Source organism: Phoxinus phoxinus, assembly GCF_949152265.1.
Source record: "Phoxinus phoxinus genome assembly, chromosome: 1".
Lineage (NCBI taxonomy): Eukaryota > Metazoa > Chordata > Actinopteri > Cypriniformes > Leuciscidae > Phoxinus > Phoxinus phoxinus.
Genome location: NC_136876.1, coordinates 44,886,819 through 44,913,700, shown reverse-complemented (window position 1 = coordinate 44,913,700; position 26,882 = coordinate 44,886,819). Strand labels below are relative to the sequence as shown.

Below are 26,882 nucleotides of genomic sequence, written 5' to 3'. Positions count from 1 at the left end.
TATTGTAATATTTTTCAAAGTGTAATTTATTCCTGTGATCAAAGCTGACTTTCCAGCATCATTACTCCAGTCTTCAGAGTCACATGATCCTTCAGAAATCACTCTAATATGTGGCCATGGACCACAAATCCAGTCACATGGAGCAATTTTATGAAATGGAGATTTCTACATCATATGAAAGCTGAATAAATAAGGTTACAATAGGAGAATATTTGGTCGAGATACGACTATTTGAAAATCTGGAATCTGAGGGTACAAAAAAAAAAAAATCAAATCATTGAGAAAATCTCCTTTAAAGTTGAACGTTTATGTTCGCGATTGTGCTGCACTCACTCACAAAAATACATGTTTTATATATTTATGGTAGAAAATGTACAAAATATCTTCATGGAACATGATCTTCACTTAATATCATAATGATTTGGGACATAAAATAATTGTTTTTAATAATTTTGACCCTTACAATGTATTATTGGCTATTGCCACAAATACACCCGTGCGACTCGTCACATATATGCCGATTTGATGCTCAAGAAACATTTCTGAATATTATACAATGTTAAAAACAGATGTGCTGAACCATATTTTTGAGGAAACTTACCAATTTTTTCATGATTCTTTGATTAATAAAGTTCAAAAGAACAACATTTATTTGAAATATAAATCTTTTGAAACATTAAAAAGCCTGTACTGTCACTTTTGATCAATATATTGTGTCCTTGCTGAATTAAAGTATTAATTTCTTCCTATATATATATATATATATATATATAAAAAATCCTACCAACCTTGAATATTCTTAGTGTATAGTCAATATTTTAAGTGGATCAAAACCTTTCAAAGTTATACATTCATTTTGAACAATACCCGTTCTTGTCACAGGACAACTTCGATTAACTTTTTTGCTCCACTTCAAAATGTCGACTACTGCAGTTTTAAACACTGTGATCTACTTGCGAAACAAACAAACATACATTGGAAAACCGATTCACAAACTAATTGACTCTAACGATTGTTATCTTTACTCATGACAAATTGCTCTCGGACAACCAGTTCCTGAATTAGCATCTGATGCGCTCGCTGTCTGGATGTTTACATCCCCGTGTCAATGTCACATGCTCATGTCTTGGACCCAGCGAGGCCCTTTTTCAAAGATGTGCGCCAAACACAGACAGAAGTGAATGCAGAGAAGCACTCGTGCTGCAATGCGGTGGGCTGGGAACAGAAAGTGCTCGTGTTCTCTCCCTCCCGAGTCCGAATAATACGCCGGCTTCACCTTTACGGCAGCTTCTGGAGTTTGCTTCACTGTGGCCTTTCCTTTCCTTACATGGTGCTAAACACACACAATCACACTCGTAGCAGAGTCGCTTTGACGCATGGAAGACGCATCTGCAAAAGAGCAATCGCGATGATCTTTTGCACTTGTGATTTTGGCAAGTTGCTGACAAATCCAGGGCAAGTTCTAGCTTTATAGCAGGTTTTTATTAAGAAGTTCAATTTAGTAGGGTCGTTTCAGTGATGCTGAATATGTGAACCACAGAGTCCAGTCATAAAACAATTGAATTTACTGTACAAGTCATGGATTTTGGCATAATTTGAATGAATAAATCAAAAGTAGGGCTGAACACCGTAATAAATGGTGATATGGACTAGTGAATATTAAACCAGACGAAATAAATGCTATTTGAATATGTAGCATTAGCATGTTCTACGTATCTGTGTGTGAATTAATGCCATGGTTTTGTCAACTACACACACTCAAGCATGCGTGACATTCATGATGTTATTAAAAAAAGGTTATTAAAACTAAGGATTTATTTATTTAATGAATTCAATAAAAACCGTAATAGTGTGAAAAATTACAATTTACAAGAACTGTAATGTTATATATTTTAATGCATATTGTCGAGAAACATTTCTGATATAATTTAAAAGATATGCGTCACATGATCCTTCAAAAACCATATGCTGATTTGCTGCTCGATAAACATGTCTGATTATTATCGATGTTGAAAACAGTTGTGCTGCATGATAGTTTTGTGGAAACTAGCATTGTCATGATACTGGAATTTTGATACGATACCTTGAAAAAAATATATATATATATATATATCGATATTCGATACCATTTTCCATTCCACAGGGAAAACTGCCATATACTGTATACCACTAAACAGATCATTTATTAATATCATCTCATATTTTTTGGACCATTTGGGTAATTTGGTTGCAATAGCTTACACACAGGACAGGGAGGATTTATTTGAGTCATAAATATCTTAAATTTGAATCATAAATTGAATAAACTCAATTTACATAATTGAAAAGACAAGTAAATAGTGAGTAATAAAATAAGAACAAATAAACAAACGGCAAACGATAGCACAAATAAATACAATAGTATAAAGAGACAATAGTATAAACCTGTTTTTTTCAGGTGGGTCTAAGTAGTGTTCAGGTAAGAAGTACTACATAAATTAAAATGGGCTACTCAATGGTAAAATAACACTGGACAGCCATCACAAAAATGAAATATAAATGAATGCTTACAATTAAAGTTATTAAGTCAAGAGCAGCGAGTAATTATCTCTTTTTTATTTGATTAACATAAGCAGGTTTATGAGGCTGCTGTCACTTTAAGAGCTTATGCACGGATATAATATACTGTTACACGACTATTTATATCCCAAAACTCACTGCATTTACCTGAATACTCTGCCAGACGGGTATTATGGGACAATTTTGCATGTATTTGACCATTTAAGTAGCCTGGTCCTACCAGACTCTTGTACATTTAATTTGTACAGAGAGTCTGGCCTCTCTCCATTGACAAGCGTTAACTTCCTTGAAGGCGGGTCCTCTGTTGAAGTTTAAAACTATTGGATCTGCCCAGAGTCACTCTGGATCTGCCATAACCAATCGCTAACGTTTGGTTGTGACGGATGACGACTCAAACTAGCGCACGACCTCAACGTCATCGTTCTCAGCCACTCCCTCTGTTCACTGATTGGACCGGTAAAAAATTGACTGGAGAAAACCCAATACACCACAATCCCAGACGTAGTTTTGAAGGAAAATTAAAATTGAGCGGAAGTAGGTAGGAGGGCGGAGCCAGGCTATAATTTAAGCGCAATAAGCCACGAAAAAACCCTTCATTTTGGTACAAGCTGTTGAGAAGTGGCTCAATGCGAGCGATAATAGATCAGTGGTGCGCACGTTTTTTTAAGTGCCACCGTGAAACCTGTGGGAATGACAATACAAGCACTATTCAACCGGAGAGAATGAGACTAGTGAGTGACAGGAGGCGGGTGTCACTTCCCCATCGGAGAGAAGAGAGACAGAAAGCGCAGCTGGTCTCAGTGTATCGATATTGCAGAAAAGGAGTATTGGAACCGTTTCAGATATTTCAGTATCGGTACTTTGATAAAAAAAAATAAAAAAATAATAATAATTCAGGATTCTTTGATGAATAGTCTATTTTATATTGTTGGGGCATATCTAAACATTGTAAAACCTGTTATTTTCAAAGGAATGAACATTAAATAATGGTTCAAATACTACTACTAATCATAAATGAGTTAAACTATTTGCTGAATTTATACTGAGAGCCGCAGCTACATCCATGCGTTATCTTAAAGTCGTCAAGAAGAGAAATTCCACTTGGCGCCATCTTGTTTCAAACAAAGTGCAAAGATCTGCCAGCTTATCTGACAAGTAGTCGGTACTTTGATTAAAAAAAAATAATAATAATAATTCAGGATTCTTTGATTAATAGTCTATTTTATATTGTTGGGGCATGTCTATCTGACGAATAGTTGTAGTGAGGACCGCATGTGAACAAACGCGTGAGATATGAACCGGGAGAGCCAGGGAACAGGGGAAAAACATCCTCTCAGCATATGGTGTACTAGTACAGTCTGCAGGTCCTGCATATCGAAGACAGATGTGGTTTGCGCAACACTTCGGGAGACTCGCAAAAGGGACTGCATTACTGGTGCCCACAATGCAGTGTGCGGTTAATGTGCGTGAGCCACGAAAACCAACAAAACTGTTACCCTTATTAATATGGAAGGACTATAAACTAGAAAATGATACAATGTAATCAATAAAAGAGCGTAACATTCACGCAGAATCTTCAAAGTCATCTTTGCCTTGTAAAAACGGTCTCGGTTTTGGCAGCGGATGGTTTTGGCCACGGTCAGGACAGGAATTCAGATAACACTGCACAGCTTTTTTCCATTCTGGGCCTCGTCACACTCCTGACAGGGAGAGAGGCCGTTCTCCATCAGCAGGCTCTGGCACGCTTGATCCAGCGGCTAGCTTTTCAAGTTTAGGATCAGAAGCGAGAGGCACATGATGGGTTGTCATGTTCCCATTGGCCCTAAACCAGGCGTGTCCATTCCTGCTCCTGGAGGGACACCTTCATTGCAGTTTGGCTTCAACTGATCTGACATTTCTAGTGATCCTGAAGAGCTTGATTATCTGGTTCAGGTGTGTATGAAGCTCTAAAAGTGAACATGCTGAAGAGGACTTCATGATTTCCTTGATTTCTGGAAATAAGAGAGTTTGACGTAGGGGTGAAACGGTTTTGAAAAATAGCCATTTTGGTGGTGGAATAATCGATAGAAATAATCAATAGAAATAATAATAGACCTAGTAGAGACCAATCAGACAATTTTACAGTTGGAGCGCTCTTGGATTGGATATGCCGTTTAGATTGACAGGTCTTGATTTACCATGCGCCACAGAGAGCCTAAGTCCCTCCCCTTCCGGTGGACCACCATGGGACCTTATTTTGGAAAAATATTGTATGTTAGTCAATGGCGAGAGAACAAATATTTTATCTCGTTTGAATTGTGCCCTGAATTACACATATGATGTTTGTCAATTTAAAAGATACATTTTAAAGTCAAGAAAGTCGCAGTTTGATGTAAAACGGTTGAGGTATAAGACTGTGAAAATACGTAATTACAAAGACTACAGACCCAAAAGGCGCACATGTGACGTCATACCTTTTCTCTCAATGAATGAAGCTAACTTTACTGAAGCTAACGTCTGTCATTTTTTCTATAGTCTTACGTTATAATCGTAACGTTGTGATGCCTGAGTGTGTTGTACCAGACTGCACACACACGAGAAACGGTGACGTATAGTGCGAGACGAGAGATGAAGTTCATTGAGCGATTTTCACATAAAACTAAACGTTACTCTTCTGTGTTATGACAAACTGCGACTTTCTTAACTTTCATAATTATCTTTTAAATTGACAAACATCGTATGTGTAATTCAGGGCACAGTTCAGACGGAATAAAAAGATAAGTTGTCTCTCGCCATTGACTACCATGCATATTTTTTCCAAAATAAGGTCCCATGAGCCGGAAGCGGAGGGGCGGGACTTAGGCTCTCTATAGGAGCATAAAGCTGAAAGAGTGCTGGAAGATCATAACTCATCCACCAGGATTTTATTACTTGTTACTTATGATTATAAATTACGTGTATGCTTTTACACATGCAAGTAGTTCTTATGTTCAGTTAAACGTCGAGGTCGTTGGACTTGATAAAGGGCTACCGTGGTTCCAAATAACTTTTGATTACTTTGAGATATCAACACAAAATTTGGCCCATGTGCAGTGACACGATTAGCCGTGTTTCCACTGTCGGACCAAAACCTATGTTTATTGGTTGAGTAGATGGTAGTGTCAACTAATCTGGGGGCAGGGGTTGGCCTAAGCATCAACAATCATTCCTGTTTGGCTCGGAGGAACAAACCGCATGGGTTTCTTTGACGGATCGATGCTGATCAAAACTTGATGACGGAAATCCCGTTCACTACAGAGCCTCTGAATGTCCAACGGCGACAAACTGAATCCCCTCTTTACAAGACTTTTTAAAGCATACAGATTGGATTAGCGGTTTAAACGTTATTAAACATTTAAGCACAATAGTTATTTTTAGCCGTGGGCGACTGTATCGGTCTTTAAGGGTTAAAGACATTAAAACATTTGTTTGAAATAACTTCCAATTGTGATCCGATGGGGGATTCTGATCATCGTACGAGGCAGAAATATTTACATGCAGAGGTGGGTAGTAACAAAGTCCATTTGCTTGAGTATTTTTGGGGGAAAATTGCACTTTTGAGAGTAGATTTAAATGTGGTTTCTTTAACTCGAGTGCATTTCTGTTAGAATTATTCCACTGTGCGTCTTTTCTGTTGAACTCCGTCTGGTTGACATGGTATTACATCATGATATGATATTAGCGTTTACAATTTATAGATTCATTCAGCGATAGTAATTATTATGACAACAGTGTTTTAATGAACACCGACCTCCCTAGTCGAGAAGCTAAACAGGCTGAGGGAAGCAGAACAGAAAAACACCCGTGCGTAATAAAAAGCAGCTCATGTCCCTTTCTGGAGCTGGCAAAAGTTAATTAAGACTGACGAAATACAATCTGTTTCTGCTGAGGAATCAGCAAAACATGAAAACAAGGTCCAGCCCTAGCTGAAAGCATTTATGCCCAGATGACATCACTTCAGCTGCCAGAGTAACAAACACCGTTAGCCATTTGGCAGCCGCCTCAACGCTAATAAGTACGCAGAAAGGAGCGCTGGGTAATTTCACACAGCTGAGCATGACGCCGTAACCGTTTAACAAGGTTGTAGCAGTTATTTTCTAAACATAGGCAGCAGGTACATAATAACCTAGGGAAACAACAGCAGGTGACTTTATAAAGCGTCTGCTCGATGAAAACAAGGCACAGTGAGCCAACGAGGCCAGTTCACGCTAGGGGTGGGGGAAAACATCGATTCTTAGATGCATCAAGATGCGGACGTGGACGATTCTGAATTGATTCACAAATGTCAAAAATCGATTTTCAAAAAAATAAAATGATCTCTAATGGTGCGTTCACACCGGACGCGAATAGCGCGAGTTATTTCAATGTTAAGTCAATGCAAAGACGCGTTACGTGCGTAAAAAATTCCTGCGGCGCGATTGAGTAGAGTGCGGCGCGGTAGACGCGAATACTAGGGGTGGGAAAAAAAATCGATATTGCAATATATTGTTGTGCTCTCTGTCGCAATAAATAATCGATACACTAACGCTCAATATCGATATTTTATTACAACACAAAATGATTAATTTACCCGTTGTCAGTGTCACTGTCACTACCCAATATCTACCATTCTGTTTGCGGGGGGCGCTGTTCGAGTAAATGGGGGTAAAGTGGCGCAAACAGCGGCCGGTGAAGAACACAAGTAAAGGCGGGCAGGCGTACACGGTGCGAGTTCGGACACTCGGGAGGTCGTGAGATATTGCACACAATACGAGTCAGTTAAACTGATAATCGTGTCAAAGCAGCTGGTACACGGCACGACTGTCCTGCACAAATTTTATCCCGAGCCGGCGGCAATCACGTGAGCATTCGCGCTAAACACAGAGACCGGAGCTTTCAATGTTGCAGGCAATAGCTTCAGATAGAAAAATGACAGAAGGTGTGTGCAAATGATTTGTTGAAAAGCAGAGAACAGTAGCCATTCCGTTCAACATAAAAAACAAGAGAGAGAGAGAGAGAGAGAGAGAGAGAGAGAGAGAGAGAGAGAGAGAGAGAGAGAGAGAGAGAGAGAGAGAGAGAGAGAGAGAGAGAGAGAGAGAGAGAGAGAGAGAGAGAGAGAGAGAGAGAGAGAGAGAGAGAGAGAGAGAGAGAGAGTGTGTGTGTGTGTGTGTGACAGTGTATGCGCACGCTGTACGCAAAGACCCACCCCCTAGTTTCCACTCTAAGGTGTGGAGACACTTCGGGTTTTACGAGACAGTCGACGGAAAGGCACTGGATAAAGACCAGGAGGCAGTGAGTTATTATGCAAATGCATATTTCTTTGCACAATGTTGGAAATGTTGGCATTAATAAATGCATAAAATTCCCTTATTTCCTTATTCCTTCTTTTTCTTTTCAGTCACATATATCGTGATATATCGTTGATGAAATTTCTTTCAATATATTGAATATCGCGAATCGTGATATTATCATATCGTGGACCACATATCGCCACAGAATTGAATCGTGAGGTACCTGTTTCGTCCCACCCCTAGCGAATATGTCGCGTCAAGTTCTCACGAATGGCGCAAATTGAGCGCCTGGCGCGTTAAGCGCGAATGATTTTATGTAGTGCTTTTTTGTGCATTCACGCGTTTGACGTGAATTTGCGTCTGCCGCCCGAGTTGAAAAATCTAAACTTCTGCGTCAATTCGCGCCGCGTTAACCAATCAGGTGCCTGCTTGCTGCTGCCACGTGCTGAAGTGACGTGATAAACGGGGGCAGGCCCGCTTTTCAGATTATAATGTCATTTTAAATGTTTGGCCTCAATAACTTATTTTGTAATGACTAAATGCCCGCGTGAAAGAAGGAATGACATTGTTCAGATGTTAACTATGAATGTGACACTGAACACTTGCAGTCATATACATTTCTGAATTTCGCCTCGAAATGGACGCGCGTAAAAAGCAAGCGTTTGGGGCGAAATTGACGCGCGTCCATTTCGCTTTGGACGCGCGAATGCATTCAAAATGTTCAAGCGTCAAACTAGACGCGGCAGACACGAATTTGACGCGCTTTTCGCATCCAGTGTGAACGCACAGTAATAAATTCTCAATAATATTGACGGAACGAAAAAGGCGGAACTCTGAAGCGTGAACACGGAAAGTCATGTGGCGCGCACATAACAGAGACGCGCACATAACAGAGACGCGTGACGGCTGAGCGCGAAATTCTAACTCTCCCTCTCCGTTAGAAAGCTAATGTATGGACAATTGACAATTTCATTGTGACCCATTTTGTATTTTTTGTATAAGAGCTGCTTTTCTGTTTTGTTTAGTTTTCACATCAATAAGCTGTAAACCGAGCTGTTACACGTACGTTATACTTACTGCCCGCCACAGTCACAGTGTGTATCGTGCAATGCCAGTCACAGAAAGTTACATTTTGACTCTGCTCTCTGCTGATGTTCATTCACTTTTTTTGTATTTAAACTGTTTTTGACTGTGTATATACAGCAAATATTTCAAGTCATAACTCTTTATAATTTAGTTGTGTATAAGATCGGCTTTCTATGTTACTAATTATTCAGAATATGTCCACAAACATTATTTTTATATGAAAGCTGCTGGTACATAATTCTATATTTTTGAATGAAAGCCGTTTGTGATTTTGCTACAGCAAAAAAAAACATTTTTTTGTCCGAAGGATTTTATTGCTCATTGCAAATAACAGGAAGATGTTGGTTAGAAGTCTATTATTAAATGCTAGAGAAATTTGTATTAATTTACTACAAGTATGCTGCTAGTACAGGCACACATTTATTTTCCTGTTGGTTCTTTGCAATGTTGGGACATATGCTGGCAAATGTAACCTCACAGTTGACTTGCCAAATCACTTCCATTTGTTTGATTAATAAAATATAGGAAGTATTGGAAGTAAATTCTTTATGGGTCATCATAAATACTTTGCTTTAAAAGTACCAAGTAGTCACAAAAAAAAAAAAAAAGATGCATCGATAATCCGTTACCCTCTTAATCGTAATCGAATCGTGAGGTGCCTAGAGATGCCCACCCCTAGTTCACGCACTTGATAGTGGAGACGAGGCTTGAATTTGACGTTGGCAACGCCCACTTCTCCATTCGATTCTGTCCAGCTGAGTTTAATTCACTCTAATTAGGGATTATCCAGAAGTGTCATCACTAGGGAAGCCTGAGCAGGACTAACATGTTAGTCTCAGGGTTACAAAGCCCAAGATTAGGCTCGTTACTGAGCAACCATTAAACTTAACAAGATTATGAAGTCAAGATTAGTGCTAATTAAAGGTGGGGGAAGTGTCGGTAAGAGCGGTGGGATGTCAAAACAGTGCCAGGTAAAGAGGATTTACCTGACAATCCCAATCAGTTTCCCCAAGAGACTCCGGTGTCCTTAGGTTTAAACTGAGTACAGCAAAGATGTGTGAAGTCTGAGGTGAAGTGAACTCTGCATTGATATAGCAACTCGAGACGGATGTTATAAATAGTTTGATGGGGAAGAAAATGGACTTCAACACCCATTGAAAACATTCCCATTCTTCTCAAGTGACGTCCAGCAAGTAGGACAAAAAAATTGTGTTGATGACAATACAGCCAAATAAACATTGTTACATGCGATTTGTCAAAGTAAACTATTGTAATGCTTACAACAGAAGCCTCCAGCTCTGGATAATAATATTGTTACGTAAGGCGATCTTACAGCCAGGAGACTGTAGCTATGGAGAGCACTCGTGTTAATTAAACCGCAGGTCTAATCCGCTGGGAAAGGGAAAGTGAGACTCTCGGTTTCCAGACATAACTATTTTTCACTCTGTTGACAGGGCTCCAGACATTAAAAAAAAAGACTGGCTCTTCATTTGAAACATTTCTCCAGCAAACGACAGACCACAACACTGCACAGAAAAATAAGTTCCTGCCACACTTAACCCCAAACCTCATCACAACGGTAACGCGTCCCGTGGCCGCCGCAACAGTGGCTATGTTTACATGCACAACTTTTGTTTCAATCGGACTGAATTCATTCTGATTTATGAATCTGAACGCAGTGTTTACATGAAGTGATCGGGTTGATGTGCACGCTAACATGTCACAAGCTTCAAATTGATTTTTTGATATTATGCGCAGACTGACGAATATACAGTTTACCGCCGTTCACGCTTAACCGTTCTCCTACATTGGTTCTTTATTTGTTTTAAACAGCAGACTTAATATATTTATCCATTTCTGGTAATAATTTGGAGACAATGAGCATATGAACCGTTGTGCCGTGCTGGTTATATTTATAACCCAGTAAAAATGCTCATCGTCTGTGGATATGAATCTGAAACAAGGACTGGTGGGACGTTGTCCTGCTCCACTTCACAGTGAAAGGAGAATTACGCCATTTCTACGTCATTGCACATTAGGGCTGTCACTTTTGAGAAAAATCTCATTCGAACGGATATAGAAAATCTACGAGCCCCACCCCCACCAAAAAAAAAAAAAAAACACGTAACGGAGATTCAATAACAAATTTATTAACATTCTGACAGAGATAAACAGGACCGGTCTAAAAAAAAATTTGACTTAATGTTTAAAACAGCAGGTTATCAACTTAATATGAAGTGCCTATGCATAGCCAATCACAAAATTAGGCTACATGGTAGGGGTGGGCGCTATACCGGTATGAACGTGACAACCGGTATTATGTGCCATGATATGGATTTTGCGATACCGAGAATACCGGTTGATATTCATAAATTCAAAATTTGTAGTTATATTGTTTTGTTCAATTTGGTGCTCTTTTAAAACTTTTAACACTGCTAATGACGACACAGAATCGAGGCTGTACTGAACGTTTAACCTTCTCCTCTACTGTGTCCAACTCGCGGGATGCACACAGGCTTTAATAATCAAACACCGAGAGCATGGTAACAGTCCAAGTTACAGAGCTGCCAACGCATTCCTCGCGCCACAGGAATTTTTCACGCGCGTAACGCGTCTTTGCATTGACTTAACATTGAAATCACTCGCACCTGACGCGCTATTCGCGTCCGGTGTGAACGCACCATTACACTTTCACATGACGCCACACATCCATTTCCTCACGCACAGAAAAATCGCGAAGCAAAGAGGACACGGAGACCGACAGACAAGACCGAGCAGGTTACGTTACTTATGATATAAAAAGTCTCAGCTCTCAGATTCTGTCAATTTTATTACGAAATTCAAACAATATTTTTTCCCGCTTGTAAATGTGACGTGACAGATATAGCGCATTAGTTCAAGCGGCACGTGAACCGGTCATCTCTAGGCTACTAGTAAATAAACACGAATGAACAATGTTGAGAGATACATACAACTTACCGAAAAGTATATTCCTCATACTCATACATAACATCGATCAATCAGTGTATTTCAACTGCGAAAAGAGGTCAATAACAGCTGGAGAACAATTATGTCATAACATTTACCTCAGGAAAGCCATTTAATGACCATATATAGAACGTTAGTTATATAGAGTATTTTGCTAAATATGTGCACTATATTACATATTTATTATATATTTTTTTTTACGTCATTAAACACCCATCTTGTGTACCTAATATTTATCCAAATGAGTCAATATTATCAAATCACAAGAATTGAATTGAAATCGTGAAATTTGTGTCAAGCAATAATACAAAACCATAGCTTACCAGAAATTGTAGGTACCATGTAAACATTGTACCCCATTAAATTGTAAAAGATTTTTAATTTTTTATGCCCAATGTAATCCCTCACCTTTTTCTAGTTATATAGGGTTTAAATGCATATTTTGCCTGTCATTTAACTAAGGTGGAAATGTGATTCCAATTTTTTTTTCTCATATCGCGATATAATATCGATATCGTCCGGACATCGAAAAATATCGTGATATGTATTTTTGCTCATATCGCCCACCCCTACTACATGGGGAATTTTTTTTTTACTGAATCAGAACAGCAAGGCACAAACAATAACGTGACAACTTAGGGCCTGTTCACATATCGTGTCTTTTGCGCGCTCAAGTTCGTTATTTCAAATGTAGGGACGCGGTATGCACGCTCATATTGGAAGCGACACAGTGCAACGCGCTCGTTTTTTTCCAAGCGCGTCCACGCCGCATTGAGATAAAAACATCTCAACTTTTCAGAATGCCGCAAGCGCACCGTAGGTCACGTGACAAGAACCAACCAATCAGCTTCTTCACCTTTTCTGTTTACGTTGCAACCTCAGCAGAACCTCTCATGATTTATCCTCGCTGTAACGGAGAGCGCAGCTGATGGTTGCTTAGCAACGAGAGACGCCTCCGGAGCGCAACCGCCCTAGTGCTTTGGAAAAAGGAGAACGCGGCACGCCTAGCATTTTCTACGCGTTTTTAGGCCCGATATGTGAACAGGCACTTAAACAGCAGCAGGATTGCTAGAAACACCAATCTATCAACTTGATCTGGATCAAGTGCGGCTCTCTTTTTATTGATGATGTTCCCCGCGGTGGAGAACACGCGTTCGGTGCGCACAGACGTGCCCGGCACACACAGGTATAGGGCTGGGCATCGTTCAAAATCTTTCGATCCGGTGCCAATTTCGATACCTCAGTTTCGATACCGGTTCCTAACGATACTTTTTTTCGATACCAATTTTATGAAATCCATTTTAACAAGATTACATAAGATATTACCTCAGAAAAACTTTTATTTTTTATGTATTTAGTTTTATTTTTTCAGTTTGACTCATGCTCCTTAGCCAGTGCACAAAGGAATAAAAAATGTTTTATAAACCGCTCATGCTCACCAAAGCTGAATTTTTAAATAAAAAAAATACAGTAAAACTTTAGTAATATTGTGAAATAGTATTACAATTTAAAATCGTATCTAATATATTTCAAAATGTAATTTATTCCTGTGATGTCAAAGCTGAATGTTCAAAATCATTACTTCAGTGTCACATGACCCTTCAGAATATGAAAACAGTTTGCTGCTTAATATTTTGGAAACTATGATAATTTTTTCATGATTCTTTTATGAATAAAAAAATCTAAAGAAAAGCATTTATTTAAAAACGAAATATTTTGTAACATTACACATGTTTTAATGTCACCTTTGATAACTTTAATGCATCCTTACTGAAAAAAAATTCTGACTAACCATTAACCAACACATTTTTGAATGGCAGTGTACATTCAGTAGGTTATTATTTATTGCAATATAAACACTGTCCGAGTGATCAACAAGATATCTCTTCATTTACCAGTCGAAGACGGAGCAACTTTCTGCTCTTATGTTTACTCCATGCACTGTCAAGGTCTTCATCGTGTTTGTCGTGGTACCGGTCTTTACAGCAATTATTTTACCGCAAATACTGCATCGCGCGCGGTTGGCATCGAGCCTGGAGAAATGTACCCACACTTTTGATCGATTTTTCCACATCTTTAAGGTATTATGTGTGTGTGCTCGCGTCTCATATGAATATGTGTGCGGAGAGTTTGTGTGTGTGTGTGTGTGTGCTCGCGGCTCATAAGTATGCGTGTCGAGAGTTTGTGCGTGCGCGCGCGTCTCATGAGTGTGCGCGGAGAGTTCCGCGCGTTTCGTGTGAATAGAGTTTGTGTGTATGTGCGTGAGCGACTTTATGGGTGTCGTTGTGCATTTCATATGTATTTGTTTGAGCACTGACGTTGACAAGTTAACTCCTTAGGTATCGAAATCTGGAACCGAACAACATGTCATTTTTCGATACTCGATAGTATCGAGGCAATTGGGTCGGTACCTAAAAAGTATCGAGACTCGGTGCCCAGCCCTACACAGGTATTTGCGCGTCAATGTTGAGAGAAGAACGTTATCACCATCTACGGTGTAGAACCCAAAATATTTCCAGACACTGCTTTTTAGATGAGTTGGGGTCGTAATTGTCCGCTCAAGCTGGCCGTTCTGTGCGTTATCTTCCATTTTCAAAACAGTGGTGCTATACCGGGGCTGTTATTCGCTTGATTTGGTCATATGGGCCTACGCTACAATACGTTTAGAGCGCCCGCTACTGGATGAGATGGCAAACAATAAAATAAAAAACAAACGGTCTAATCATAGACTTTTTTAAAAAAAAATGCACTACACATGGCACTTTAAAAACCGGATAGTTTATTTATAGTTCGATTACGGATATTTGACGTCATGTTCGAATGCATATTCGAATATCGAATAAAAAGTGACAGCCCTATTGCACATGTGCAGTCCTTTCAGTTTTGGTTTTCAATCCGATCAAGTGTTTACATGTTCTCCCGATCGGATTAGAAAAGGGATAAACCACCCCTTTCAATCCGATCGAAATTTCATTCGGATTGAGCTCAATCGGATCGATTAACATGTTTAACATGAAGACTTTTCAGTCCGATTGAGCCGTCAAACAGATTACTAAAGGATTATTTGGTTGCATGTAAAAGTAGCCATTGTGAAAGATTTAACAGTGAAAGAGTGAACTGAAATCTGTGCCACATGGACAGATGACAAGGCGGAAAATCCACAGGGACAAACACAAAACAAAGTGGGGTAAAGAGAAAGGAAACAGACGTTTTACCCCATCAGTCTTAAAGGAAGATGAATTGAGCCCAAACAGCCACAGTGTGCAGGAACAACAATTATCCCCACCGTCGAGTCATGTGCACCTCAGGAATTGTGGGTAACAGAGCACCACAAGTACTTGGCCCGAACCCAAGAAGACTGAACTTGAGTGGATGAGTCAGTAAAGAAACACTCTGAACACACACACACACCAAAACACCACAGGCCTCAGGGTGGGGTGGATGACAATGTTCCCGGGCAGTCGAAACTATTTGAGCTTCACATAATAAACCACTAAATTCAATGCACAGAACCGATCAACTCGTGAATAAAACCCACTGAAAAGGCTCAGGTGCAATTTGCTTCCCTACGCTGATGTATTTCCTATTGAAAAAGGAAGCTGGGGCGGGACACATCTTTAAGTAGCCAGTAGTTTCGTTACAGCATTGAACCATGATATGCTACTTGTTACTGCTAGTCAGTGTCAGGTGGTGTTAGATGGTGGTACAATGTCGTTATAGGGAAGATTTGATGGGATACGGATATGTGCAACATGAGTCATCAATATAGTCTCTATCCTAGAAGAGAAAGACAGTTTACTTTTACATATGGATATCTGCTAAAGATTATAATTCACTTTTAGGAAGAACTGAAAGCCACCGAACTCTTAATTTAGATTTCATAGGGTCTTAAAGGGGTCATGCTCATGAACTGGCTTTAAAAAAAAAAATGTATATTGTTGTCTGAGGTCAACTTATGACGTCCGCTTGGTTTTTACATCTAAAAACATCAAAATGAATAAGTAATCGACTATTTTCTACCCTGGTTTTGAGCCTAGCTCCTGAAACGCTCTGTTTTTATGGGCGTGCCGCATTGAAGACTTGGAAGTAAACGCCCACTGCTACGATTGGATAACAGTTTTGCATATTATAATGAGTTTCATGTAATGCGTGAATCGGTGGGCGGGGCTAAACAGGCGGTGTTGAAGTAGGCGTCGATCTTCTTCTGCGGAGGCGGGGTTTGATGCCCTTTGACCTCATAGATCCCCACTTTGAAAAACCTGTCATTCGCCGGGCCTGGTGTCAATACAAGCTTTTGTTGGACTAACAAGGAAGTTTTCAGTTCTGAAACTTTATATTCTTATAGTATGATGACCTCTCATATGTCAAAAGCTCAAGGACAATTTGATTTCTCAGTTCATCACCCCTTTAACACATGTCGAAAGTGACACATTTTGAGGATAGTCTGGAAAATTCCTATGTAAGCGAGAGGAACTTTGTTCGTATCCTTGCCTCTCCCTGGAACTCAGGGAATACTTCTATAAACAATACATTATTTTCCTATTGGCCTTTGCTCTCCATTCCTACACACGCATCCTTCTAAGGCAACGTTCGAACTGAAATAATGGACCCTCATAAGTGAACACACACATGTTGTCTGGGATTTTGTCGTCGATAGTGGTGATGTGCTTGTACCTTGACTGGTTTAGGCCTGACTCCAAAAAGCTTTTTGCCATTCTTCATATTCTGTGCTGTGGTTAGTTCACTGCAGCGACAGAAATAAACCTTTCATTAAAGGGTGATGTCCCCTTAAATTGATTTCCAATGGCATTTCTACTTTTATAAGGGCAATTTTTTCCAACCTTATTAGATGCAAGCATCATGTTTTGTCTAAAAAAAAAGTCTAACACCAATTTTGACATGATAATATTATATTTCAATGTTAAGACCATTCAAATTGAATCAGTATCAACAAAATACAAAAAAAGTATGTGTAACGTAAAAGTGTCACAGACATAATTACAAATGAATTAGCTAATAATGCTATGAAACCTTTTTTAAATAATATTCAGAACAGTGAATATATATATATATATATATATATATATATATATATATATATATATATATATATATACGTTTGTTTTAATGAAATGATACTTTAAATATGAAACTAAAACTGCCAGTATTTGGTGGCAATATAAGCGGGTCATTGTTCAAGTTGAAAGATAACAATTATGTCCATGATGATAATTAACTCAACTGATCCATACAAATGGCTAATTCATTCATTCAAATTAGTTCATTCACATGAAGCAAGTGATTATCTTTATAAATTGATTCATTGAATCATGTATTTGTTAAAAAAATGCTGATTCATTCAGGACAGAATTACCGCTGAGAGACGCACAATGCTTCTTTATTTGGGGACAATAAAGTTATCCATTGTAGCCAGATAAGTTTCAACACCTCCAGCAACTCAACATGAAATGAGCAACAAACCAACGATCGAATCAATTCCCAATAGACAAAAATCAAGTCTCTCCCTACTTTTATTTTCTCCTTTGAGAAGCCGTTTTTCCTCGAGTCTCAATAGTGAAAAGGCCATCACAACTTCTAACTCATGCCGACTTTAAAGCAAAGGACGTGCGCTGGAAATCCAAATCATGTATAACTAAAATAAGACCTATTAAAAGGATGCAGTGAGACGTGTAGAGCAGCAAGTAGACACTTGTGATGGTCAACGGTGTGCTGCAGGTTCATCAGCGCCACTAAGGGGGGTGATTTAGGATTGGCCAGCTTGTGACGAGTCTTCCCTAGCAACAGCCATGAGCCTCGTACCTCACGATCGATAACATTGCCTGCATTAGAGAGTGCAGTTGGTAATGCTGATTTTTTTTAGTTCAGGATTGGCTCAACTGAAAAACAAACATTGAGCGATCCCTAGGGATCCTGAAGTATTTTTGTTAAGCTGAAGGTCAGACATGTCAGAGGGAGAGCAGTGCGATTGGGCTGTATGTGTGTCGTTGACCTAATAGGCCCTATGCACAGCTTCACTACTTCCTGAACTTAAGCAGGGTCCTTTGTTTCCTGTCTGCCAGGATTGGCCAAACTGATTAATCCAGGTGTGTCTGACCAACAACAATAATCAGACACACCTGGATTAATCAGTTTGGCCAATCATGGCAGACAGGAAACAAAGGACCCTGCTTAAGTTCAGGAAGTAGTGAAGCTGTGCATAGGGCCTATACTGCAGAAAGCTTGAGAAGCGACCGAGGTCCTTGAAGACTAGAGAAAGAGACACGAGGATAGAGGAGACGGGAATAGATCACACTTCGAGAAGCCCCGCCCAGCTTTGGCTCTTCTCATAAACATGCTAGGTCACACTGTAGTGGTGGAAACCCGGTTCAATATATACAAAACTACAATAACTGCCACAACACATGAACTAAGCCAAGTTTCTTCAATATCCTGAGCCTCTTTTTAAATAAGGTTAGTATTCATTATCTTTAAAGTCCCCCTGTGGTGAAAATCAAGTTTTTAATGTTGTTTATATGACTATGTGGTGTTTTTAATGTGCTTTAAGACAAACCATGTGCAAATTCATAAGTCGACACCATTGCAGAGTATTTCCTCCTTAAAACTGCAGTGAACCAAAGACAGTCTCAAAAACGCGGTTTGAAATCGCTGGTGTTTCTGACGCCACAAACTACCTTGTAACCGATCAGATCAACGTGTGATCGTCAACCAGTGGATCTCTGCGCTGAGTGAGTGAGGGGAGACGGGGCTAATTTACATATTCATAAAACCGTGTATAATTAGATCACAGATCTAGATTAGATGTAGATTAGATTACAATCACAGCGCTTGCGCCCGCGCGCTTCACACAGCCTATGACGTAGCTACGGCATGAGTTCGACGCAGAAGTATAAATTGGGCTTTACATTCAAGCTAATTTAAGGCATGAATAATTTTTTTTTTTTTTTCAAGGAAAAAAACTTTTAAATGTGTCATTTTGGTGATGAGACATGAGCTTTAAGGGATACAATTATTGACTATAGGGGAACTTAATAAAAAAAAACAAAAAAAAAACATATATATATATATATATATATATATATATATATATATACAAACGGCACTTTAAAAAAGAAAATTGTACATGGAGTGGGTTTCCTCAGATGCTTATATGTCGAGATAATGGGACCAGCCAAATACTAATCACTATGCCCAAATTAAACTTTTGTAAATGAAAACGAGGTTATGCCAGACTAACAAGTTTACAGATGGTGGCACCGGCACCGGCACCGGCTGACTTGGTAGCACTGGGGGTGGGGGGATAATTACTATTATTTTGCATTAATAATAAGCGCAGTAACTAATATTACATTTATTTTCTTAGAAATGCACTTTTGACAGTAGCTTTGAGCTGAGCTTGAGTTGAAATGCAGATAAAATGTATTCATTAACAACACTAAAATGTAAGTGATCATCATTCATCACATTAAAAATAACATTTAAATTGGATAATATTTAGAGCTTTGAAGAGCTGGGAAAAGTGTGAAGCAGTTGAACGTCCTTAAACTTAAAATACATTAAATCCATGGTGAACGTTGGTGATTTGTGGACTAAAAAGCCTTCGATAGCTTGTTAGCTTCATGGTACAGTGTTTCTCCTGGTTCCCACATCAGTGCTATTTGATCCGAAATGGTTTATGAACGCTTCCCACTTGATCTCGCAACCATGTTATTAATACTGTACTACAGTTAATTAATACAGTATTAAGTTATTAATACTGCGGGGAATTCAAACGCTTTAAACGTGTAGTTTATTACGATACCAACATTTTTTGATATCAGTGATATTCCACAATTATTAATAACACCAGTAAAAAACTAATATGAATAGAGCTGTGCCAAAAAAAATTATTTTTTTGTAGATAAATGCCGTTTTACATGAATATTATGACACGAGTGCTATTAAATGTTACATTGCAAGTTGCAACCATGGACACATTTGGATCCGTGCCAAAAGAGAGAGGTAGATGAGCCCATAAATAAAGCCATGTGTTGCATTTTGTTTTGCAATCTGGTCACACGATTTTCCACAAATGTAACAATACTCCACTGGTTGTTCCACTGGACATTGAATCTCTAGTTTCTTTTCCCAAATCTTCACACAGGTCTCACCCATTTTAACAGAGGACTGATTATAAACATTTCTTCCTTTCGTTCACTTTTAAATAGGTCTACTATATAAACATCCTTTCCTGAAGTAAAAAGTAGAAAAACGCTACTTTTGCTTGCACATCAAATTCTATTTAACACTGTTTGTGTTTGTTAGACTTGGTGAGGAGCGTCAAGTTTAATTGTATAGCACATTTCACACACACACACACACACCGGTAATGTAGTTTCATGTTCTCTGGCAGCGCAACATTAAATATAGCACAAATGTGTTTGTCTTTGTTTTGCAACTGCAGACTGAGTGTTATGACGATCACATGGACAAACTGGTATGAACAGTTTATTAAATATATATGTATAATATATAGCGTTTTTCCATTTGAGCCACTATACTGCTGAGTCATACAGATTGTTTAGGGTGTAAACATGAGCAAGCGTTCAAACAGTGATGTGAATGACATGATAAATGCGTCGCAAAAGAGATTTTCCCCTTCCACATGCCTAACGTTTTTTTGTACAACTGGGACTAACTTGCTTTTCAAGATTTTCTTCAAACTGTAAACTAACTCTCAGTGTACAGTTAGTAATATGCTAATACCCGAATGCTAATTAATGCTAACACTAATGCCCACTATATTATTTAAATGACTAAATAAAGTGAACAACTTTTTAAGACAAACATAAAAAATAAAAAAAAATAAAAATCGAATTGACTACAATGGCTGTTTGGTTGAGATGAATTAAAGAAATAAAATCACCCTATTAATTAGTTTCAGAACAAATGTGTAGAAATATATTAAAAATTGCTCTCTCACTCTCAATTCAAAGACCCACACAATCTTATTCCCAAACGACAGCGATTCGGCTCCGTCTATTAAACCTTCAAGTACGATCAGAGCGAACATTCATATTTGTGTTGGCGCTGACACACAGTATCGTTATTACAATACTGTACAATAATTCATATCACAGAAATACTGGGATAAAAGTTTATAGCTTGGATATAGTGCCGTACACTAAAGTCTACGGCAGTCTCAAAAAACAGAGCAAATCAACTTTCAAAAGTAACTTGGCGCTTCAAATAACGATTATATGAATGACAGTAGGTGGCGACACGTGACTGTTAAAAATGTAATTGAATCATTAATTCAAGAGATTCGTTCAGAAACGATAATTCATCCAGTGAAGAAACAAAGTCTTTATGAGTGAGTCATTGAATCATTCTTTCAACCCTTTTTTTTATTTTTATATATATATATATATAATTCGTTCAAATTAAGTATCACATTTATATTTGTGGCAATAACCAACAATACACTATATGGGTCAAAAATATCGATTTTTCTTTTATGCCAAAAATCATTAGGATATTAAGTTAAAAAAGATCCATGAAGACATTTTGTAAATTTCCTACCATAAATATATATAAAAAAATATTTTTGTGAGTGAATGCAACAATATTACACAACTTTAAAGGCGATTTTTTCAATGTTTAAATTTTTTTGTACCATCAGATTCCAGATTTGCAAATGGTTGTATCTCGGCCAAATATTGTCCTATCCTAACAGACCATACATCAATGGAAAGCTTATTTATTCAGCTTTCATGTTATTTATACATCTAAATTTCAAAAATGTACTCATGTGACTGGTTTTGTGGTCCAGGGTCACAAATGTGCGGCCGATCTGCACTGATTTTACATGCCATCATCAGTAAGAGGATAGTGTGACGGTTGAATTAGCAGAGCAATAGCACAGCTGGTCATAAAATATTGCAATCCACACAACATAATGGGAGACATATCAGAGTTCAGGTTGGTGGTCATCTGTGACCAGGACAGCAGGTCTTTGTGGTTTATCGAGTTGTGTTATCCAGGGTAATGTTAGCATGAACGAACCACATCCAACAGTAGCAACTGTCGATCTGAGAGGATGTCTAGTGGAAACTAACCCGGATTGTATCCAAAAAACATAAAACCACAGCTGCCCAGCTCACTGCAGAATTAAATGCGCACCTCGGCTCCCCGGTTTCCACCAAAACTGCAAGTCGGGAAGCTATGCAGAGTAAATATTCAGGTCATGCTGCTATAGCCAAACCTTTGGGTCACTCGTGCCAATGTTGGTTTCATTCGAGTCAACAATGCAAATGTTGGGCTTGTGGACAATATGAAACGTATTGTTCTCTGATGTGTGATATACGATGTGGATAAAACCCAAATACGCTGAACACCTGGACCGTTGCTGCCCAGAGAGAAGCGCGTCAATAGCTAGGTTTCCATCCACCTATTTTTATGAGCATTTTGGGATATCTCATAAAAAAAAAACGTGGATGGAAACACCAAAATGTGCTTAAAAATGCATTTAAAAAACGTATGCGCTCAATTGACCGTTCGCAAAGACCCGCCCGTCTTAGTTACTGTCGCTATGTCCGACAAGCTACGCCGCTCTCACACACACACCATGTTCTCACGCAGTGAAAAACACATCGCAGAGCAGAGAGGAGACTGACAACACACTGACAGACCAGCTTACTTTTGATATGAACAAAGTCTCAACTTTAAAATTTGGTCATTTTTTAATGGAATTTAAACAATAAATACCGTTTTGTGGCTCTTTAATGTGTCTGTCAGATCGCTGTAGAGCATCAGTTAAAGCTGCTCGTGAACCGATCATCTCTTCCTTCTAGTTCATTTATAGCATCAAATAAACATGAATGAACATCAGAAGGAATGTTGTTTTAACCGCGGAAAGGCGTCAGTACACTCCGCTTCTCAAGTTCAAATCCTCCCATGTTAATCTACTAACTCTCCTGACTGCTTTGTCGGACAAAATGGCGGATTATGATTGGTCAGATCGCCTGTCAATCAAACTCCCTGCGAAGGGTCAAATTGAAGCGGATAAACTTCTATCCGATAAGAAAACATGCACAGAAACTACGATGGAAACACATTTACCTAATAAACTCCTCGATGCGCATCAGAAAAGTAACGCCTGAGCAAAGTCTGTCGTCAAAGAGGTTCAGCATTACCTTCCAGAAGTGTCTTACACACGACTGCGTTCCCAAACAGCGTCCGCCTCCGGAAGCAAGAAAACATGATCGCGTTTATTGGATTTCGTCTGCACGCTGTAATTTATTATGCATGACGTAATTGTTATTGACTTCCATTGTTCTTATTGGTAATAGGGCTGGGCGATATGCCGAACATCAGTCAATATCAATAATTATCACAATAACATCAAATCTTTATTTCTTTCAAATTTAAAGGCAGATTTGTGTTGTGAAAGTTGTAGAAACCAGACCGTTATTATTTTAGTTTATAAACTCTTCTTTATTGCCAGAACATGACAAACACTAAATAAAGAGATAGGCTAAATCTTAATAGAAAAATGTATTTCTTCATGTGCTAACGTGTGATTATTGTTTGAAAAAGGCATGTGTTGTCTGACGATGTGTATCTTCAGCACAGTTTGCAGAGCAGACTGCGATATTAATAATTTTCATATGTTTTGTCTCTTAGAAATTCACATTTTGAGGAAGATATTTTCAGAAGAGCGAGTCAGAAGACGTTTCCCTCATATACACATACACACACACACACACACACACACACAGTGACCTGGCCACTGTTCTGGAAGAGGAACGGCTCGAAATCCCACTGAAGGACTAGTATCTGTCATTCCCAATACGAACGGATCCTGAACTGGCCGCAAAAGGAGGCCCGACACCATAACTAATAAATTATTGTGGTCTAAACCAGGTGTTTCCGTTTCATTTTCCAACCCCTGTATCTACTACACTGAAAAAATAAGTAAATCAAGCTATACGTTTTTATTGCCCAGCTGTAGCAGCTTTACAGGGGTCGATAAACGGCAGAAGAGCCACGGGAGGTGGTCATATCAGAGATGGCCCATCAGGCCTGACCTTTATGTGGCTTCACACATCTCTCTGATGTCTGTCCGCCCGAAAGACTTCATAAAGGAAATGCAGATCTATTATTCATTCAATCGGCCGAACTATACAAAATCAGACAATGACATTAACAAAACAACACACTAAGAGATCATGTGTGTTTGTTATTTTACATGTTCCTGTATATTGTCTTTGGGGGGAGGGGGGAATAATTCAGAAAACTGCTGAGCATATAGCCAAATTTTGGACATAAACCATAAAAGAGGTAAACGCACAGGTTGTGAAACACAATAAATTCATTTTGCAACCTACTTTCTCTTCCGTTTCCCCTGACAGAGCTGAAATATTGAACTGTGGTCACGTGTGTGTATATAGGACACTGAAAACCCCCTCATTTCACGTCAATATTTCACTCTCCGTCTATTTTTGTGACAATAAAAGACCAAAATGCTGGTGGACAGGTGCACACATTAAACATATCTTTAGTTTAACCTTAAATAAAACAAAATGTAAACTGCATTTCAGTATCTAGACAAAAGACATCATTATTCAGGCAACATGTGTATATATACTATCAATGTTCAACGCTTTTAAACAGTCCTTTCATTTTTAAAGATTGTATGTGAAGCAAGCTTTGAACAAAACACACAGATGTACGAACGTAACCTTTGAGACAAACACTGTATAATAACCCAAACGGCTGCTCAACACACTTAACTAAGCACAAAGTTTAAACACTGCAGACACCGCCCTGCCTAAATTACGGATACTACTAAAGCAACGGCTGAGCTCATGAATATTAATTTAATTCCTGCCGACGTATGCGTGCGTTAAGTCACGTGACCTCATTAATATTTAAAATCCACGCCTTCGTTCAAGTATAACTCGCTCATTCGTCGGCCGCCTCTGCCTTTCAGCCAATCAGCGGCGACCGTCACCTTACGTGCTTAATATTCATGACACGCCAATTCTTCACCATAGTAAGAATCGTACATTCGCGTCTGAAAAAAAAAAAAAAAGAGAGAGAAGGAACTAGAAAACACATCGCGCCGCTCACGCTAGACAGGAAGGAAATTAGCTTTGATTATATTCATTGGGTTTCTTTTGTTAATGAAGCCAGGAGTCGGGTTACGTGTGTACAAATGCTTCCTAACGTTTAATCTGGTGCTCAGGCAAAGATTGCGTTAATCTCTCCACCTCGCTCTCCGTTAAGCGCACGCATTTAGCGTCAGATTCAGGTAGATTTAACGATTTAACACCCCAATTAACGGGATTTACACAGGAAAAACAAAAGAAAATCATGTAGATGATGGACGTTTTTCTACATCCCACTATTAATTTGTTTTACATCCAACAGAATAGATTAGCATGCATATTATGTCCAAAGAAAAAAATATATAGATACAGAAAATTAGCTATAATATATATCAAGTTGCAGCTTGTAATCCAGGAAGTTCCTCCTCATGCTAGCAAGCTAATGCTACTATAATCGACCATTATTTCCAACGGCAGGAAGTTTTATACGGGGGAAAAAAGTCCAATATGCTTTCAATCAGACTCCCAACATCACTGACAAATCACGAAATCATGCAATAAAACAGTAGATTGTGTGTGAATGTTTATCTCAGCAGCAGAAAACTAGTTCTGAACATGTACTTTCAACTTCTTGGCCCTTTATTATCAGTCAATATCTAATGTCACAATTTTAATATGAGTTTACATCATCTCGCCGGTCATTTTATAGACATAATGTCTAGATTATTTCAAAAGACGATCTAAACTGCAACTTTACCCGAGCACAAGATCAGAAAACACGCTGTCGGACTCTTTTAGGAAACCCAATCCCAGAGTTTAATGTCTAGATTACTCTATTTTACAGGGAAAAGGCAACATCTTGAGATTGGAAAGGCTCGTTAACTTTGATGTTCCGCTACAGGCTTTTTCGGACAACGCCTGATGACCAATTCAGACAAAACTGGGCTATCAAAATGAAACTGGAGAAGACAACACCCTCCGGTCTGACCCGTGACATTAAATGCATGCTTAATGTCGCATTGACCATCTTTATATAAAGGGCTGTACATGTAGTTTGTGGAGCAGGAAGGAAATGCATGCTTCAACTTGCTGTCTTGTGTCAACCTGCCGTTCCTGCCGAGCTACGAAAGATGCAAAACTACCGGGAAAAAATGTCAACGCACGCGATAACGCTGTCGTGTCCCTCTCTGAGAGTGTTATGTGAGATCTTCGTGGTGTTTCTGTTGTGAAAACTTACCGTGGACCTGCGGGTACTGCGAGTTTATAGGTTAGAGAAAGCTTCCCCTGACTTCTCAATGGCGCGATGAGGGAGCGGCGGCGATGCCAGCCAGAGCGACACACTTCCGGGAATACCGTCACGCGCCTGACGCTTTCTGCGCATGCGCAACAACACCCAAACGAAACAAAGTGATGGGAATTAATTCGTGGAGATTAATACAATAGCAGCCTGTTTTTCTCGGTTTCTAAGATGTCACGTTGTAGTTTATTTGTGTATTTAAGTGTCTGTCGTGTCATACATCTATATTATATCTAATAACGCTATTATACTAACGTAAACATTACTGAACTGCTGATTGGCGCGTTCGAATCACTGCTTCGTGAAGATTCGAATCATTTGATTTGAACTTGTGATCCGGAGCGCGAATCAAACTGCAAAAAGTCACGTGATCTCGTCTCGGCTTTACGTCATAACGGTTTCGAAAATTGATCTCGGTAAACCTGTAAACACAAACCACTTTGTCTATGTTCTCGAATCAATTTTATAAATGTGTACACATACAATCAATGACACATTTGTCCAATATAATTAGGTAGTTAATGGTCGATTAACCGAGCTCTCTATAAAACAAAC

At 39.0% G+C, this 26,882-nt stretch overlaps 1 protein-coding gene across 1 annotated transcript in view; it reads right to left on the bottom strand.

Annotated features, from left to right (window-relative positions):
• arhgdia (Rho GDP dissociation inhibitor (GDI) alpha) overlaps window positions 1–26,642 on the bottom strand; it is a 38,675-nt gene extending 12,033 nt beyond the window's left edge. The window contains exon 1 of the mRNA XM_079630708.1: window positions 26,268–26,642. The gene's annotated coding sequence lies outside the window, so the exon portion shown is untranslated. The remainder of the gene's footprint in view (window positions 1–26,267) is intronic.
• Between the last annotated feature and the right edge of the window lie 240 nt (window positions 26,643–26,882).